The sequence below is a fragment of the Sphaerodactylus townsendi genome, unplaced genomic scaffold (assembly GCF_021028975.2).
Source record: "Sphaerodactylus townsendi isolate TG3544 unplaced genomic scaffold, MPM_Stown_v2.3 scaffold_88, whole genome shotgun sequence".
Taxonomy (NCBI): Eukaryota; Metazoa; Chordata; class Lepidosauria; order Squamata; family Sphaerodactylidae; genus Sphaerodactylus; species Sphaerodactylus townsendi.
The window spans coordinates 1-18,375 of record NW_025951111.1 but is presented as its reverse complement, the minus strand read 5'-3'; the positions used below and the strand labels follow the sequence as shown (position 1 = coordinate 18,375).

Below are 18,375 nucleotides of genomic sequence, written 5' to 3'. Positions count from 1 at the left end.
CATAAGGTCCATCACCAAAAGAAAGGGGAAAAAAATGTAACCTTATTCTCTACTTCTGTCCAAGGAGTAGGATCGGAGGAGAAAACCTAGTGCAGGAGGGAGCAGGTGACAGAAGCTAAGAACTCTTAGATACCTGCATGCTTTGGAGGCTCTTGTGTGGCCCTTCTGCTAGGAAGAGTTTATGGAATCAAGTCTTGTGTCCCTTCAATTTCCCTCAGATCCTGAAACAGTTTCATGTCATGGCCGTGCAAAACACCTCCTGCCAAACCCTTGGCTTAAGGAGTAGATGTGAGTGGCTCAGTTAGCGAGGATAGTAGAAGTCGGGGTTGAAAATAGAAATATAAGGCACAGAATAGAGGAGTATTTTTATATTAAGAAAGCCAGTTAATGCATTTTACATCTCTGTGCTGAAGGCAATAACAAAGCTTCTGAAGCAGGAGATCCAAATAGAGCCTTTTGCACTGTTTGGGTTTTCTGAAGGCAAAATCATGTAGGCCTTATTCAAGCTCTCTGAAAAAGAGGTTGCGGTAAAAATACAGCTTAAAGTCATTGCACAGAATAATAAAAGTGTGTCTTTGTTGGGAGAAAGCATTCCACGTTTCTGCATTCCAGAAAAAGATATACTTGTTAATAGCTTGTATGCAAATTAGAAACAAGAAAATAATATCTTCAACTAGAGCATATCTAAAAAAGCACAGACCCAGGAATTAGAAAATAGAAATAAAAGCATTTAAACTATTCAGCTAAAGTATGCTTATATGGCTTAACTGGCAGAGTCTTTTTTTTGAAGACATTGTTTTGAGTATTAAAAATTCTTGCTAGAAAATATAGTAAAAGCACTTTGCTTTCCTAAACAGGCTATTGTTTCTTCCACATTTCCAAAGAAAGAAACTTTCATAGCAACTAGCTGAAAAGTGTGTGTAAGAAAAGAACTGAGATTGACAGAGGTCAAGCGAGAGTGTGAGGTCAAAATACATGTGAGAAACCATATTCTTAAGAGATATACTGGCTTTAACAATGTATCATACATGACTAACAATGGTGAAGGAAAGTTGAAAGCGTCATGAACTGACAGGATTTGGCTTTGCAACATTTATGGTGCATCAGCTGTGCTTACCCTATAACCGTGGTTGGCCGAACCTTTGGCACTCAGATGTTATGGACTACAATTCCCATCAGCCCCTGCCAGCATGGCCAAATTATTAAATATGCTGCCAGGGGCTGATAAGTATAATCCATGTATCTGGATATAAAGTCGCCCTTCCTACTAAGAACTGTGACATTTGTATAATCAAGTAGCGACTCCTCACAGTTACAATGAATAGACCCTCTCTGTTGGTTTTGGAATAAGGAAGTATTTCTTTAATTTTTATTCCTTGTTGAAATCAAGCTTATTAGCTAATTTTTATTAAACACGTTACCCCGATGGTAACAGAAATGCCACAGAGTCAGGGTTGCCAACTCTGGATTGGGAAATATCTGGAGAATTCAGGGGTACAGTGTGAGAACAAGAGGTTTGGGGAGGGAGGAGGGAATTTGTCACTGAGAATTCATAGCTACAGAAAGTCTATCCTCCAAATCAGCCGTTTTCTCCAGGGAACTGATTCTGGAGATCCTTTGGAAATCCAGGAGATCTCTGGAGGTTAGCAAACCTAGATCCTTGCTGCTACCAAGGAGACAACACACAGTGGTTCACAAGATGTAAACTCAGTGTATGAAACCATACAGTTAATTTAAATTGGCTGCTAAGAAATCAGTGACTGAAACAGTTGTTCAGAAATTGATCCAGAGAAGACAAACCCATGGCTGAGGCATGATGTATGTGTTCAAGATTCAGTTACGTTGGAGAAACCCAAATTCTAACTCAGGGAAAAGAGTAATTCTATGAAGGACATAAATTTGTGCCCAAATGTGCACATGTTTTTGTAGTTTCGAGGTGTGAGGAGAAGCAAAGAAGCGTGAACCACAGTGAGGCCTCGATCCTGACCTTTGAAAATCCTCAGATAAGTTCCCAGTCAGGCCTCTGAGGGCTTATTCTGTTGGGAATTCCCTGTTGAAACTGTTGGAATTTCCAGCCTTGCTTTGCATGCAGCAGCAGCAGCAAGAACAGCATGGAATTCTGGGAAGCTGCATGAACATTCCAAAGGTGACAGTTAAAATCCGTTGGTAGTGTTCTGTTCCCTCACCACACACCAGAAGACTGACTGACTGACTGACTGACTGACTGACTGAGAGAAAAGATGTGCTCTGTGCTCTGTATACTGCTGTAAACCAAATGGTATAGAAATATATAACCACCGAGCTAGACTATATAAGATATTGTATATGGCAAAGCCAGTAGCCGTGCGCGTAACTGCTGTTATGTCCATACTGTTACCGCACTGGGTAAAGTCGACAATAAAAGGTAGCTAATCAACTTGAGGCCAACAAAGGGTAGAATTAAATAAATAATAATTTTATTCCAACCCAACAGAAGGTCTATTTAGGAATCAAGAGAGTCGGCTAGTTATGCAAATGTCACAGTTCTTATATAGGAAAAAAACGGCTGATGATGCACCATAAAGTATGTTGCAAAGCCAAATCCCTGTCAGTTCAGCGGCGTTTTCAATGTTTCAATGTTGTTAATCATGGCTGATACATTGTTTAAAATAGCATTCTTAAGAATATGGTTTCTCACATGGCTTGACTCACACTTTGCTTTTAATTCCGCTGACTAGTTCTTTACACACACTTTTTTAGCTAGTTGCTTCAAAAAAAATTGAAGTATCTTTTTTCTTTGGAATGTGGGAAGAAACAATAGGGCTGTTTAGAGAAAGTAAAGGGCCCTTTGCTATATTTTAAGCAAGAATTTTTTAATACTTACTAATAATGTTTTCAAAAAGAAGACTTGCTTAAATTACATCTCAAAGTATACTTTTAGCTGAGATGTTTTAAAATGCTTTTATTTTTTATTTTCTAATTTCTGGGTCTGTGCTTTTAGATATGCTCTAAAAGTTGAAGATAGTATTATTTTTTTTTTTTTCACTGAGAGCTTTGACTTGCATACAAACGCCAACAAGTATCTTTTCTGGAATGCAGGAACATTGAATGCTCTCTTAACAAAGACACTCTTTATGATTCTGTGCAATGACTTTAAGCTGCCATTTTGCAGAGATCTTTTTTTTCAAGAAAGCTTGATTAAGGACTACATGATTTTTCCTCAGAAAACCTTAAACATGATATAGCCATGGCTTATGGTTGTCCAACGCTGGAGATGTAAAAGGCATTGACAGCAATATAAGATAATTTCCCTGTTCCTGTGCCACAACACTGTGTATAGAATGGAAATATCTCTCTCAGGCTAGTAAAAGTTCTGCTCATGTTTTAGTATGAACTTCTGTGATGCGCGATCTGGTCTTTTTTGACAGATAACTATTCTAATTTGATGTGCCGCACAATCCACATTTCCGCCCGTTACTTTGCTTGACAGGATTATATATCTCAAATATACCTGCTGCCCTTCAGAAACTGGGTACTTTCAAGATGGGCTGAAGCTGAAGTTTGGTTCAGAACCACAGTATGGAGGGAGGCAAAGGTCTTTGAGATGACACAGATTCAAAGGCAATCTTGCTCCTTTGACTCCCAGCCACTTGCAGGAGCTGAATTACGTTTTCAACTCTTCATTCTGCTCCACAAGCCTCGGCAGGCATAAATGGTTGCAGGCCAACAAATATTTTGTGGTCTTTCTCTCTTTTTTGCAACAGCAACATTGAGTGAATACTACTATGAGGATGAAGACTATGGTACCGGAGAGTCGCTGCCTGCTGACCAGCCTCTGTCGCCTATCCAGTTATTTGATGCCCGCCAGCGCCGCCGGAGAGAAGTCAAAGGTCCCGACCAGCAGCGAAGAGATGTCACCTATAATGTCTGCATCTGGTAGGTGAAAGGGCCATGCTAACGTCCAGTGACCCAGTATGGGAGGTAGTGTAACCTCTATCTGTGGGTTCTGTGGGGCAGAACTTGGAATGAGTTTGCAACAACAAATTTTGAAAACAAAATGGTTTACTTTCTTAACATACAACATATAACATCAACATTTAACATCACATTTAACATGCTTGTTTAACATCCCACACTGTTCAGGTTGCATTTTCAAGTCCTTATATTTACAGTCTACTGATACTGCCAAGTCCAATTCTTCTTTACCCAAATGGAGTTTGGCTCCTGAGAAGACTCAAGGGCTTAATAGACAGGATTAAACTATGATGACCGGTTTTCCAGAAGAACTCTCACCCATTACAAACATAAAAAACCCGCCAACAAGGTGTTAAAGGGCTTATACAAACCAAGGTCGAGGAGTCTAGTAGCCTTGTGTCTCAGTGGTGGGATCCAAAATTTTGAGAGACAGAGTTCCCTCGCCATGCCCCCCCCTCAGCAAGGGGCTTGGCAGAAGGGTGTACCAAGGCAAACATGAGCCCTGGGCAAAGGAAACCTACAGGGTTAGATTGCCCAATGGGCAGCCACCCTGCGACCCCACACAGAAATTTTTTTTGCACCAGGTCATTTTGCAAATCATCATCCACATTACTAGAAAATGCCCCAACTCACAAATCTGAACGCAGCAATGGGAGAAACACAGACCTTGAAGTAGGAGACTGGGGGGGAGATAAAGAGCCGAAAGGCTGAGAATCAATGGTGCAGTACCTGGAAGGGGATTAACCCAGTTCAGGGAGTTACATTATTAGTCGCCCAGTAATGGCTATATGGAACTGTATACGTTCCAAAGGCAGGGTGCACCTCTCTCAAGGGAGGCAGTGGAGATGGAAAAGCGGTTACCCAGTGTGAAACCCTCTCGGCACACACAAATAATTAGTAACCCACTCTCGGGAACTGGTGAGAACCTGCTGGATCCCACCTCTGAATGAAGGAGTTTCAGAGAGTGTGTTTTGGTTCTTTCTAGGCAGTGAAGAAAAAAATAACGTTGTCCTCACACACAGAGTTTGCATCAGCCCTTCCTCAAATGACTGCCAACTGGCCAACACCCCCCCCCCCCCCCACGGATCCTCACTTGCTCTTATTTAATGAATTAATTATAAATATTTATATCCTGCCTCAAACTAGCATCTCTATGCAGCTTACACAAGTTTAAAATCAATACAGAAACTGCAATAAAAAACACCATAAAAATACCAATCATAAAAAAGTAGCATTAAAATAATCCCTCCCCACAGCCCCATTGCCTGGCATGGGGGGGCTTTCTGGAGAGGAGCCGCCAATGGCAGCCTGGGTGAAGAGAGGTCATCCAAAAGGTCAGTAAAAGGTCATCAAAGAGGGACTTTTAGTCTTTTCTGCAAGCCTGCCGGAGGAGATTAGAAGGGGGCTACTGGCCTGCTGGCTTCATAGGAGGCAGCTGGCAGGAGGAGTCTAGAGTTGGGCGGAGCCTAGACCTTCCCCATGTCCATATTACATGGCGGGGTCCAAGGCACCCAGCAGTGGGGCGGAACCTAGGGACTGGTGAGGAGGCTGGGCAGTGTCGGGAGACAAATTGTGTCTCAGTGCCGATACAGGTATGCCTCTGTTGAGAGGTAAGTGGGGCAGAGAGTTCTGAGGGAACTGTGACTGGCCCAAGGAAGGAGAAACAAACCCAATTCACCAGACAAGAATCTGCGGCAAGAGTCCGCTGCTCCATGGCTAGGAAAGAGTGGGGAATCAGAGCCAGCTTGTCCAGATTAAGAGTCCATATGCTCTTAACCACTGCACCCACCCACTACATGTGTGCTTGAAGTGCCTTTTGCAGGAAATATTTTTAAACCATTATGTTCATTTTAAAAGGGCTTCTTGTTAACCCTAAGCGTATGGAAGAGACTTGATAATTAAGGTTCTTTCAGACCTCACTCCCTGGCATTTTGTAGGATATCTCTTGAAATTAGCACCATTTTGTTGCTATTTGGACCTTCATCCATTAATATTGGGGCCGCCCTCCTGAGTCAGAAATTTTGCCAAAGAGGAGCTTGTACAAGGCTGAGGGCAGGCAGCCACAACTATACAGTATTAGTTGTGGTGTTTGGGTTTTCCAGGCTATTAATGGCAGTGGTCCTGGTGGATCTTGTTCCCTAATGTTTTGCCTGCCATCTGTGGCTAGCATCTTCAGGAAGTGTGTATCACAGAGGGAAGTCTACCAGTACTCAGGGGCTGTGACAAACAAACTTCCAGCTGCCTCTCTTCCTGGCCTTTTGACAACCTATAACAACTCTGTCACTTAAACTAGAAGCCTAAGCATTGAGTACATTCTAACCCAAACAAGACAACTGTTGGGACACTGGTTTCCAGTGTTCAATGGCAGAACACAAACTTTGTTTTGCAGAAAATCATCTCCTACTGGTGGCCTGGGGGCCTAATCCCTAGCTCCAAAATCGAGTCCCTTCCCTGACAAAGCAATAGATTGGCCGTTCCACTTTGCTGGCAAAAAACCTGGTGGGCCTGAGTCTGGGAGAGCCATCTTATCCCAGACCTCCTGCTTGCTTCATCACAGTGGTTAGAGAGGAACCCAGCAGTGTTGGCTTCACCCTGCTGGCCCAGAGTGCAGCATGGAACTGGTGAGGGGAAGAGAGAATGGTGCATTCTCTCCCTACACTGGTTCTTCAGCCCTCCAGCAGTTGATGGGAGCTTGGAAGTGGGCAGAGGCGTGGCTCAAAGGAGGAATGAGAGGGAGCACTGGGCATCTTACACAATGGGGAGTGTGGCAAGGAGCATTCAGGGGTCACTTAATGTGTGTGGCATTCCAGGGGGGGCAGGACAGGGCAGGAGGGCCGGGGGGGCCCGGGAGGGACACACTGAGATGCATACAGGCATTTCACCTTGCTGCGCCTCTGGAAGTGGAAGGGTCATGGCTCTTTCCAGCACAGGCGTAGCTGGATCAATCTAAGCCAGGTCGCCAGGAGTGTATGGCCCCACCGTTGCCCACAGTTCAAAGGAGAAAGCTGCCTGGCAGACTATATACTTCCCAGGTGACATGAGCCCCAAAGGTCTCACAGAGACTGCTCAGGATTCCTCAGGCAGTTTTCCCCTGAACTGGCAACTAGGCTGCTTTCAGCCCTCAAAAAAAAGTACTACAAAAAAGAAAAGGTGTTGGTAGAAGTGTGGAAGGGTTGGTGTGTGTGTGTGTGTGTGCTGTGTGGGGGGGGGGCTACTTGGGGGGGGGTGGAGTGGGGGAAGGAGGGGGAGGGCCAGGGAAATTTTTAGCCCCAGGCATGCACCTGGTGCCACTGACGCCGCCCGTCCCCTTGGCCCCTCCATACTGCTTTCCCAGGAGCCATTTTTCTGATCCGCTCCTGAAGGCTTTGAGGGAAGTAAGCCAGGATAGAGGAAGCTACAGGGCAGCTGAGGTGCCGCTCCTGGATTAGTGGAGATCACCTCAGAGTAAGACAGAATCACTTGTTTGAGTGAAAACAGGAAGAGAAAGCAAGGTGGTGGAGTGTCCTATAAAAAAATATTGCAAGTGGGAATAGTGGTAGCAAATGTCAAGGGAGCGAACAAATCTATGAAGGTGGGGGAATAAGTAAAGTGACCAACCAGACTTGACAAAAAGCATCACAGTGCTTTAATGTCTCTCATGGGAAGCTAGAAGTTTTTCCCTACATGGAGGTAAATACCACCTAATCAAATAATTTTAATCCAAGCCTCTGGTAAAGGGCAGGACATTTATTTTTTCAGAAGAGTCTGAAACTCTCCCCAGTGGGGGGTGAGGTGGGAAAGGTACCATCAAGTCACAGGGGCTTACCTGTAATGCTGGGAACACTACTCAAAGCAGAAGTCGACTTTATGAGAAAGAGGAACGAACTTTATTGGTTGTGTCACCTAGCTACAGGGTACTGGAGGTGAGGGTTCTTGCCCTGGTTCCAGTATATGAAGTGTCACTACGGTTGCAGCGGGAACCAGAAGTTGGAGAAATGAAACTTACAGGGATTGGGAAATGATAGAAACTTTACAGAGGATTACGAGTAAAACTTGGTCCTGACACTTACAGCAGCCCCGCAAGTATTTTAGGGAAGGAAAGAGAGATGAAGAGATGGTTTGCTTTTGCCTGCCTCTGCAGTCTCCCATCCAGGTACTAACCAAGGGCCAACCACTCCCTTAGTTGCTGAGGATCTAATCACCCTGTTTCCCAAAAAAAAAAAAATAAGACCGGTATGCTTATATTAATTTTTTGCTCCCCAAAGATGCACTATGCATTAGCATTTTCAGGGGATGAAAATGTCTTATTTTTTTTAAAACCCACAACTGCCATGTACTCTGGTTGTTGGGCATGCTTCCAAATAACTTTACACAACGATCTTACTTTAGGGGATGCATATATTTAGCACTTCAATAAAACCTCTATTAAGTCTTATTTTTCAGAGGGATGTCTTATTTCCAGGGGAAATATGGGATAGATCAGGCTAGACCCCAAGACCCATACAGGCCAGGAGTTAGGGTTAACCCCAGTGGCAGCAGGAGTCACAACCAACCTATAAGTGACTCTGCAGGGCTGTCAAAGGCAAGAGAGCGAACAGGTGGTTTGCCATCTTACTCTACTTACTCACCAAGGAGGACCCTGGACTTCTTTGGTGGTCTCCCCTGTTCCAAGTGAGTGATCGAGGGCTGACCATACTTAGATTTACGAGATCTGGCAGCAGGTCAGGCTAGCCCACCTGGAAGTCATCCTGGTCAGGAGTCCCTGCAAACTAGCGTGCCGTAGATAAGTCTCCTCTCACAAAGGGTTGCACCTGAACACCAGAGAAAGGTGCTCCCCACAAACCACAAGGAAAAGCTTATTGAACAGCGAAAAGCACTTGAAAAAAAAAAAAATACAGGGGGGACCTTCAACACAAGGGAGGAAGAATAAGCAATGAAAGCAGTGGTGGGATCCAAAAATTTTAGGAACAGGTTCCCTCGCCCAGCCCCCCCCTCAGCAAAGGGGGGGGCAGAGGTGTACCTGGGCAAACTATGAGCCCTGGAGGCAAAACCTGAGTTAGATTGCCCTTGTGGGCAGCCATACCGACATTCCACGAGATTTTTTTTGCGCCAGGTCATTTCTAAATCATCATCACACATTATAGAAATGCCCCAACTCACTGGAAATCCTGGAACACAGCAAATGGAGAACACACAGGTTCTTTGATTAGAGACTGGGGAGATAAAAAAAGGAAAGGCCACGAAAGGCTGAGAATCAATGAATTTGCAGTACCTGGAAGGGATTAACTTTGGATTCAGGGAGTTACATTATTAGTACTTGAAATGGCTATATGGAACCTTCGCGTTCAAAAGGCAGAGGTGCCTCCTCAGGAGGCGAGAGGCGTGGAGGTGAAGCGGACCCAGTGGTAACCCCTCTGCGGCACACACACAAAATAATTAGTAGCTTACTCTCGGGGGAACTGGTGAGAACCTGCTGGATCCACCTCTGCTTGTCTCCTCCAAACTACGCATGAGCTCTGCAGCCTGCCTGCTTAGCTTTGAGTCTCCACCCCTATAGGGTCCAGCCCATTTCTGAGCATGGGGTTTACAGGTAGGACTTCCTGTGTTTTTCTTGTTTGCTTCCTCTCAGTGGTCCCAGACCATGGAGTGCTCTCTCCTCTCAGTCTGCTAAGAGACAAGTCAGAGTGGCTAGACCAGGATCACAGGAGACCAGGGTTCAAAATCTCTCTTTACCCTGTCTTGAAAGCTCTCAGAGCCAGCCTTAGGGCTGAGTGTCCTCTCTGAAGCTAACCAGCCTCACAGGGTTGTATGTGAGGGAGGATGGAAATGGAGGAGAAAGATGTCCATAAGCCACTTTGGGTCCCCAATTGGATAGACAAGCTGAAGTGTTGCGTAAAAGCTAAGCTGCCTCAAGGCAAGAAAGGACACAAATATTTTTAGTCCAGCATAAATGCACAATGAGAAATGCATTACACTGCAGTGTGCTAGAGCATTCCTGAAATAAGAGTGTGAGTGCGGATTGGATGAAGTGGTCCAAGCGATGGACTCCTGGCGAGGCACAGGACTGGAGAATCTCTAATTCAGGGAGGGAGAGCGGAAAAACGGGGAAAACTGTATGGTTTGGATAAAATGTAGAATTATTATATATGTATGTATTGGAATGATCCGACTATACAAATAATTTTTTTTTAAAAGAATCCCTAATTCTACCATGGAAGCTCTCTGGGCGACCTTGGCCCCTCACAAGCTCCCAGCATGGCCTACCTCACAGGGTTGTTGTGAGAAGTAGGAGGCAGGGAGGCAGTTTTCTACGCTGCTTTGAGTTCTGATGGGGGGGGGGGGGAAGTGGATATAAATAAATGCATCCTGACATGTTTTGGGCCTGGAAGCTTAACTTTCGAGGTGTGGGTCCTGAGGCACTGTGCAAATATTACCCAAAATGTCAGGTGCAATTAAGTGTTGCATTATATGTCTAAGCCCAAGCTCCCTGGAGGGTTGCCATCTCTGGGTTGGGAAATTCTTGGAGATTTGAGGGTGGAACTTGGGGGCAGCCATCGGGGGTTGACCATCTCCAAGTGGTGACTGAGGTGATCTCCCAGAGTTACAACTTCGGGTTTCCAGCTCCCCCCCTGGGAGAAAATGGCTTGCAGCAGGGAGGACGAACTCCCATGGCATTATATGCCTCACTGAGGTCCCTCTTTACCCCAGGCTCTCCACCCACGAGGGCAGGAGCTACCCGAGGCCAGGAGATTGCCAGCGTTTGCGCAGTGCGCCTGGGGGCAGAAAATCCGAGAGACCCCTGCCCCATCCCCTCGGCACTCCATGGCAAACCCTGCAACACCCCCACCCCCACAGCCCTCACACACACTTGCAGCTTCATAAAGCAGATTGCAGGCGGAGAAGCAGCCTGTTCCCTTCAGGCTGAAAGCAGGCCTCATGGTGAGGAACTACATGTCCCATGAGACCTTGGGGCTTGCGAGGTCTCCTAGAAAGTGTAGTTCCCACCAGGCCGTTTCAGAGGCTGAAGCCTTCTCCTGAACTACTGTTTGGAAACAATGAGTAATGTTTATCCATCCTTGATTGGGGGGCCCAGTACCAGAAGTCTTTTTTTTTGAGCACTCTGGCCCTTCGATCTCTGGCTCCACCCCAAGAATTTCCAAGAGTTTCTCAACCCAGAGCAGGCAACCTTCACAGCAACGTTTGGGGAGCCGAGGGAGAGGGACCTCCAGTGGGGTATAATGCTGATAGTCCAATACTCCAAAGTAGCCATTTTCTCCACCCAGGACAGCTGATCTCTGTCATCTGGAAATCAGCTGTAATTCTGGGGAGATCTCAAGGGTCCCACCCTGGTGGTTAGCTTGACCATGTTAGCGGGGATTACTTAACACTGTGGGGAATTCTGAGGAGCAGTGCCTGCAAGGGAAGGTAGAGTAATGGGAAGGATGTGATATCCACTTCCAGGGGGTACACTCTAGGAATGTGCTTCATCTCTATGAGTAAGGACAGTGGACCAAACTAGACATGTGGAAGGCATTTGCCCTTTTGGTTCAAGATTTCCTAAAAACAAGAAACAAAAACCCCTAAAAGAGTTTTATGACGTTGTAAGGACTCCATTGGATGTAACAGACAAATACAGGGCAACTACACTGGTTTTAGAAAAGCCCTGCTTCAAAAGATACACAGGGCCAACCCCACTTAACTTCTGAGATCTGATAAGATCAGATCCTACCTGGGCCATCCAGATCAAGTGATACCTCAGGACACATGAAAGGCTTCAAGCAGCCCTTGCACAAAACCCAGGAGTCCCAGTTCTCATTTCCTGCTTCTTTTTTTCCTCCCTTCCTTTCCCTCCAGGAGACAGTCGGGGGCACAGGTCTCAGGCATGGTGGTTGCTGACATCACCTTGCTCAGTGGCTTCCAACCGGACCAGGATGACCTGGACAAGGTGGTACCTGGGCCGAAGGGGAGGGGGACAGATGGTCCGGGCTGATGTAACCTACTTATCCTTGGCCACATCAATCTCCATTAGAGACCTAGGAAATAATATGTGACAGCACCCTGTGGCTTAACAAATATGAAATTGCTGGAACAAATCAACAAACCTTTGATCTTTAATACAACTTTCTGTCATTTAAGGATAAATAATAGTGATTATATAGTGAGTATATATATACAGCCCAACTCAATTGTACAAAATCTTCAGTGCTGTTTTAAGAAAAAGCACTCAGGACCAGTTATACATTAACAGTGTCCAGTAATGAAAAGAATAACAACAAAAGTCCAAGTATGAGATCAAGCAGGGCTTCTTTTCTCTCTTATCCCCTGGCTACCATCCCCTGATGTAGCTGCTGCCAGTCTTCCTCAATCTGGGCCTGTAAAAAATAAGTCATTCCCTCAGGTCAAGCTGTAGGCCTTCCTGCTCCTGCTGCAGGCCAGATCCAATTGAGGAGGGTGGGAAAATGCTTGGGATTGGTAATAGAAGTAAGCAAGCTTACCAACTGCACATGCTCAAGTGAGCTCTCTTGTCCCCTGGGCCCTAACATCCAACAGGCAAAAAAAAGAAATACTAAAATGGCATGGGTTACACTGACATTTTCCCAAGTGCTAACTGGCATAAAATACATTTCAGCTTCCGAAAATGTAGCAGGCAAATGCAATTGTAAATGAACTCCACTCAGGAACATGAAAATGTGCCCCACCTCCCTTTGAGGTGGACAAAACGTAGACCCTCACGGGACAGCCACTCCGCACTGTACCACAAAGAAAAACTCACATTACTGTGACAGGTATACAAAACGTTAGGAGCAAAAACTACCTGCCTGCAGACACACATCCTGGAAAACCCACAGCAGCCAGTTAAAAGAAATAATTTAAATGTCTTCCAGGTACTGTCTCTCTTGGGGGCTCAGAGGAGATACGTATTGTCAAAGGCTTTCATGGCCAGAATCAACGGGGTCTTGGGGGTTTTCTGGGCTGTGTGGCTATGGTCTGGTATTTTTCGCTCCTAATATTTCGCCTTATCAATGACTGGCATCTAGAGATGTAGCTGGGCCAAACTGCGCCCGGGGCAGACTCTGTGTTTTCTGCCTTGCCCGCCTCCGCCCCGCTCCTGCTTGGCAGCACCCCGGCACCCCCGCCCCCTCACTTACCTTAGTTCTTAGTTTCAGGCTTAGTTTCAGGCCGTGGTAGGATTCAAATAATTTAACAACCCGATTCCAAGTGGTGGGATTCCCAATAATTTAACTTGGTTAATTACAAGCACCATTTTAACAACCGGTTCTGCCGAAGCGGTGCGAAACTGCTGAATCCCACCACTGTTTTCAGGCTGAAAAGTGGCCTGTTCAGTTCACGCTGAAAAAAAGCTCTGAGGGGAACTTCATGCAGGGAGCCACTTGGGGCTTACCAAAGGTCTCCTGGGTGAGTGCTTGGACCAAGCTTATTTCAGCCCTGAAGATGGGATAGGCACAGCACCCTCTGACTGAAACAAACCTGAAGATCAAAAGAAGAGGAACTAAGGTAGAAGTGGGGGGAGAGCAAGGAGGGTTCTTGGGGGAAAAGGGTGAGAGGTTGGGAGAGATTTTCCGCCGCCCCCAGGCGTGCGCCTGGTGCAAGGCGCACACCCCCCCCCGGCCCCCTTGTAGCTTTGCCTATGCTGGCATCTCATGGTAAGTTGTGTTTCTCTCCATGTGTTTCTCTCTCTCCCATGGAGATAAACACATTTTACCATGACACGCCTCTGAAGATGCCAGCCATAGATGCAGGCGAAACGGTAGGCGCTAATAGATGCTGCCCGCACAGCCCAGAAAACCCACAACAGCCAAAGGAAATATTCAGACGTTCCACTTTTAATGGTGGTCTGTATAGACTTGTTGATGGGATTTGGCAAGTGCCAGTAACACAATCCAGTAATGAAGGAGTTAATTGTTGCATGTGCTATGAGTGGTTAGTGAGGTCGAAGTACCAGTGACCGAATTGATTGATACCTATTGTGGTTGGGTGAGCTTCGTAATGGGTATCAATTACCCTGTTAACCCTCTGTAATGTATGCAACAATAACCTCCTTCATACTAGTTGTGACCCTTATAAATCTATCACTGTCTCTCTCACTTTCACCCTGGGAGAAAGAACCTGCCACACATCAGAACTGAGTTTTTAAAAATGCTGGATTACAACGGGGTTAACTGTGCACATTGTCGGAATTATCTGTAAAAATGAAACAATTTATTCTGAGGCAAATGTCAGATTTAAACTGCTAGTGTGGAAACAGGTTGCCTGTCTGTCACATCCCCATCATTGGAAGGAGGGGTGGTGGTTTCTGGGTTTGGCAGGGCCACCCCGCCGAACTGGGAAAACCTAGGGATTGGGGGGGGGGGGGCCGGGAAGGGGGGGGGTTGGGGGAGGGGAGGGACTTAAATAGGGTTTAATCCAGGGGTGGCCAACCTATGGTGTTCCAGATGTTCATGGACTACAATTCCCATGTTCCTATGGCATGCCCAGGCTGACTCCTAAGGCTACATAAGACTGGCCTGAACCTATCCATGGAATTCAAAGCAACCATTTTCTCAGGGCAACTAATCTCGAACCATTGGAAATGAGTTACCACAGTGGGAGATCATCTCCAGGTGTTACATGGGGCTGGCAACCCTCACAAGTCTTCTTCTGGGGGGAATCTGCTGGTTTTGTTCACTTGCTGATTTCTTTTCTGCCTCTCCCCGGCCTCCTCAGCTGCGAGATCTTTCCGACCAATACATCAGCCACTGGGAGATCCAAGGGCAACGGCTGCTGCTGTACTTTGACACGGTGAGAAGAAGCTCTTCGGAACGGGTTTCTTTCCCTGCCTCTCAGTGCAAAGATTTCCAGTCTGGCTCCAAGAGATTAAAAAAAATCAACATTAAAAATGTTGAAATGAAACACACTTTAAACCATAATATAACACTGGCATGCACACACACACAGGACTCCCCACTTACTTGAGAGTAGCGGGGTCCCCGGCACTCCCCGACAGAGGCCAGCTGACGAGCTGTACTGGCAACTACCGCTGTGGCAACCCCTCAGTCACGTGGCATCCCAGGCATCTTCTTAATAGAAGCGTCTTTGAAGTGGCCCTACATGCATTAGGGGCGTCCGGTAGCGCTACCACAGGATACCAGCGCTAGAAACCTTGACATAGAGAGGGATCCAGTGGGAAAGGAGCCCACAAGAAGAGAGAGAGCAGCAAAAAATAAAAAAGAAACAAAAATCCCCCAGTATTTAGTGAAATGCAAGAATAGTTTCCCCACCTCCCCAGTTATGCTATCAAGAAAAAAGAGAGAAGGTCATCGTAAATTCACATACAAGTTACAGTTATGTCCAATACTGGAAAACATTTTGTGTATAACATTTGTAGGGAGAGTGAATCTGGCCGTTCAGAATCTTCCTGCCCTAGTAAATATGAATTAAATTTGAAAGCTGGGTAAAATAGGGTAGTTTTCAGTTGGGATAAGGCAATACTTGTATATTCCACAAATAGGTGCCACATCGAGGCCAGGAATGTGTTCCTTAGAGACAAAGGCAGCTGGTCCCTGGCAGAGCTCCAGCCCACAGCCTCCTCTATGACTTCCTATAGACCAGGTAAGCCTGGGCAGGTCGTGGGAAGAGAGAGTCAGAGGGAGTTTTTCTCTTTGGAGTTGGTGGGTAGGCGGTGGAGGGTTCACAGTCAACATTTGCAAATGTAACTTAGTCTTGCTGTCTTATTTATTTTGTGTGAAAGCCTTGGTGCAGGGATCCTGTAATCAAGAGGGGAACGAAGCAAATTCCCTAGACTAAATTCATGGATTCCCCCAACCTTGGCCCACCCCTCCCACTTTCCTGTGGCATCAAGCAGAGCTTTGGAAACACTTCTCAGGGACTTCGGCAACTCAGGATTTGGGATGAAGGTGGAGGTAACTGAGTTAAAGTGTACCCCAATCATATATATGCCTATATTCCCTGTTCCCCCTCTGTCTGTAGAGAGGCGCTGCAGCATCTTCTATGGCATACACAACAAGGATCAATTTGTGTCGGCATTGTGCTCAGGAGATGTCTGCCAATGTGCAGAAGGTAAGATGGCTAGTCCTGCCCTTCTAGATATACAGAGTTAGCTTTAGGATTTTTTAAAATGGGATATTCAACAGACTATCTGGGCAAGAGAACTGTCCTGGCGCAATAGGAACACACTGACTATTTTCATAAGCTGCACAGTACGGTGAGCATTGACAAAACCTCAAAGAAGCAATGTGGCCGACGTGCTCTTATCCACCACATCTGTGCTTCAGGCCCCAAAGGGCACGTGACTTTGCGTTCATCATTTAATGCCCTCTGGCCCCTTGTGCTCCTGAGGAGCAGGGCAGGAGGATGAGAAATGAGATGGAGCCCTTCTGCCATCATTAAGCACAACCCTCTAAACAACTTGTAGTGATGGTCCTGGCCACACATCTTGTTAAGGTAGAAGACTCCTGTGTGACGACAGAGAGGAAAAAGAAACTCATCTTGAGGTGATTCGCACTTGCGTTATGGAAGCCTGAGTTCAGCTGTGTTAGAGCTAAGTGCTCCGCACAACCACTGGGGTGTGGTTTTGTACCAGCTTCACCAGTTGCTTGGTCCAAATTTCCGACTCAGTTGGGAACTACTACTTTTCAGGGAACTCTTGTTCGAACTCAGCTTGATTCCGGTAAAAGTCGCGGAGTCTCTCTGGTGCCAGAGTCCCCATTCCAATGAAATCCACAGCTGAGTGTTTGGGCATACATACAGCTGGCCAATCCAAAAAAGCATTAGGGAACAATAATGGCCCGACCTAGGTCAGTACCCTTCTCAGAACTGGGTTGAACCTATTTTACTCATGTCTTGGAATGCATGTAAGTCCCTCAAAACATTTTGTGGCCTCTGTGAGGATTTTCTCTCTCTTTTGGCTATTTGTAGAATCGATGCTTTGAAGATTCAATTTGTGGGTTCTCTTCTGCTGTGGTCGAATCCCCACTACCGTCTTAGCCAGGTTTCAGAACACAAACTAATTGGGTTTGAGGGACCTACCGTCTTAGCCAGGTTTCAGAACACAAACTAACCAGGTTTGAGGTCGTTTGTGTTCTGAAACCTGGCTAAGACGGTAGTGGGGATTCGACCGGGGAGGTCGCCCCTCAAACCCGGTTAGTTTGTGTTCTGAAACCTGGCTAAGACGGTAGTGGGGATTCGCCCTGGAAGGTCATCCCTCAAACCTGGTTAGTTTGTGTTCTGAAACCTGGCTAAGACGGTAGTGGGGATTCGACCTGTGTGTAGAAATGACAAAGATAAAGAGGGGAGGGGGAACTGAGTAAGCTCAGGGATACAATAAAATGGCCCCGAAGGGAAAGTTGTAAGACAGCACAGGGGCGTAGAAAGTGCAGTTGGAGAAATAAAAGAAAGCCAGAGAAATAAAACGCTGCAAAACACAGCAGGGGAAGACATTTTGAAAACGTTTCAAAGAAAAGACTCGTTGTAAAAGAGTTTTCATATAAAACATTTTCAGGCTGGAAATAAAATATTTTCAGAGTGTGAGGGGAAAAAAACAGTGCAGAACTCCACAGAGGAAACACTTTATTTCCTGCCTGAAAACATTTTAACAGGTTTATGTGGAAAGGGCTGTTAAAGTCACGAGTTCCCCCCTGGGATTCTGAATACATCTTTGCCTCCCCCCCTCCCCTGCCAGGTGCCTGTCCGCGTCTGAAGCGAACTCTCGAGGAACCCATTACAGAAGACACTCGTATGCAGTTTGCGTGTTACAGTCCCCGCATACACTATGGTATGTGCTTGATTCTGGATCAGAGACTCATCTCCATCTGTGCTGTCTCTTTCACTTTTGACTTGTTGATTCCCCACCCCCCACCCACAATGCCTTTTTGATTTTCTCACATGCATGTTACATCGTTCAGTTCCTTCCATTTCCCTTATTTAACATGGCAGTCTCTCTGAAATCATCTTCTCACCACTGAAGCACGGAATGGTGTAACTCACTACAATTTGCGTAACCTCAGCCCCCAGATTCCAGTGGAGTTTGGCTAGGTTGATTTCACTTATTTACAGCATTTACAGCAGCCGTCACCAAACTTGTACAGTCAGTGGATGATTTTAGAGTTCTGAGAAAGGATTATGGGCACCCCCACACAGTGGCTGCCAGCCCTGGATTAACTTTGTTGCTCCTTACAGCTTTGTCACCTGCTGACTGAATATCGGCCAGTCCCCTCCCGGGGGGTTAATGCCGGACATCATCTACCTATTTTAATTGTGGAAGATTACTGCTGCTAGTGTTTTAATGTTTTATTTATATTTTTAATTGAAACTATTAGCTGTATTCAAATGTTGATTGTTTGTAAACCGCCCTGAGCCCTTCAGGGGTAGGGGGGTCTGTTGTTGTTGTTGTTGTTGTTGTTGTTGTTGTTGTTGTTGTTGTTG

At 46.0% G+C, this 18,375-nt stretch overlaps 1 pseudogene; it reads left to right on the top strand.

The window, feature by feature from the left end:
• Positions 1-221: 221 nt before the first annotated feature.
• LOC125425591 lies at positions 222-17,826 on the top strand (annotated as a pseudogene).
• Positions 17,827-18,375: the final 549 nt, after the last annotated feature.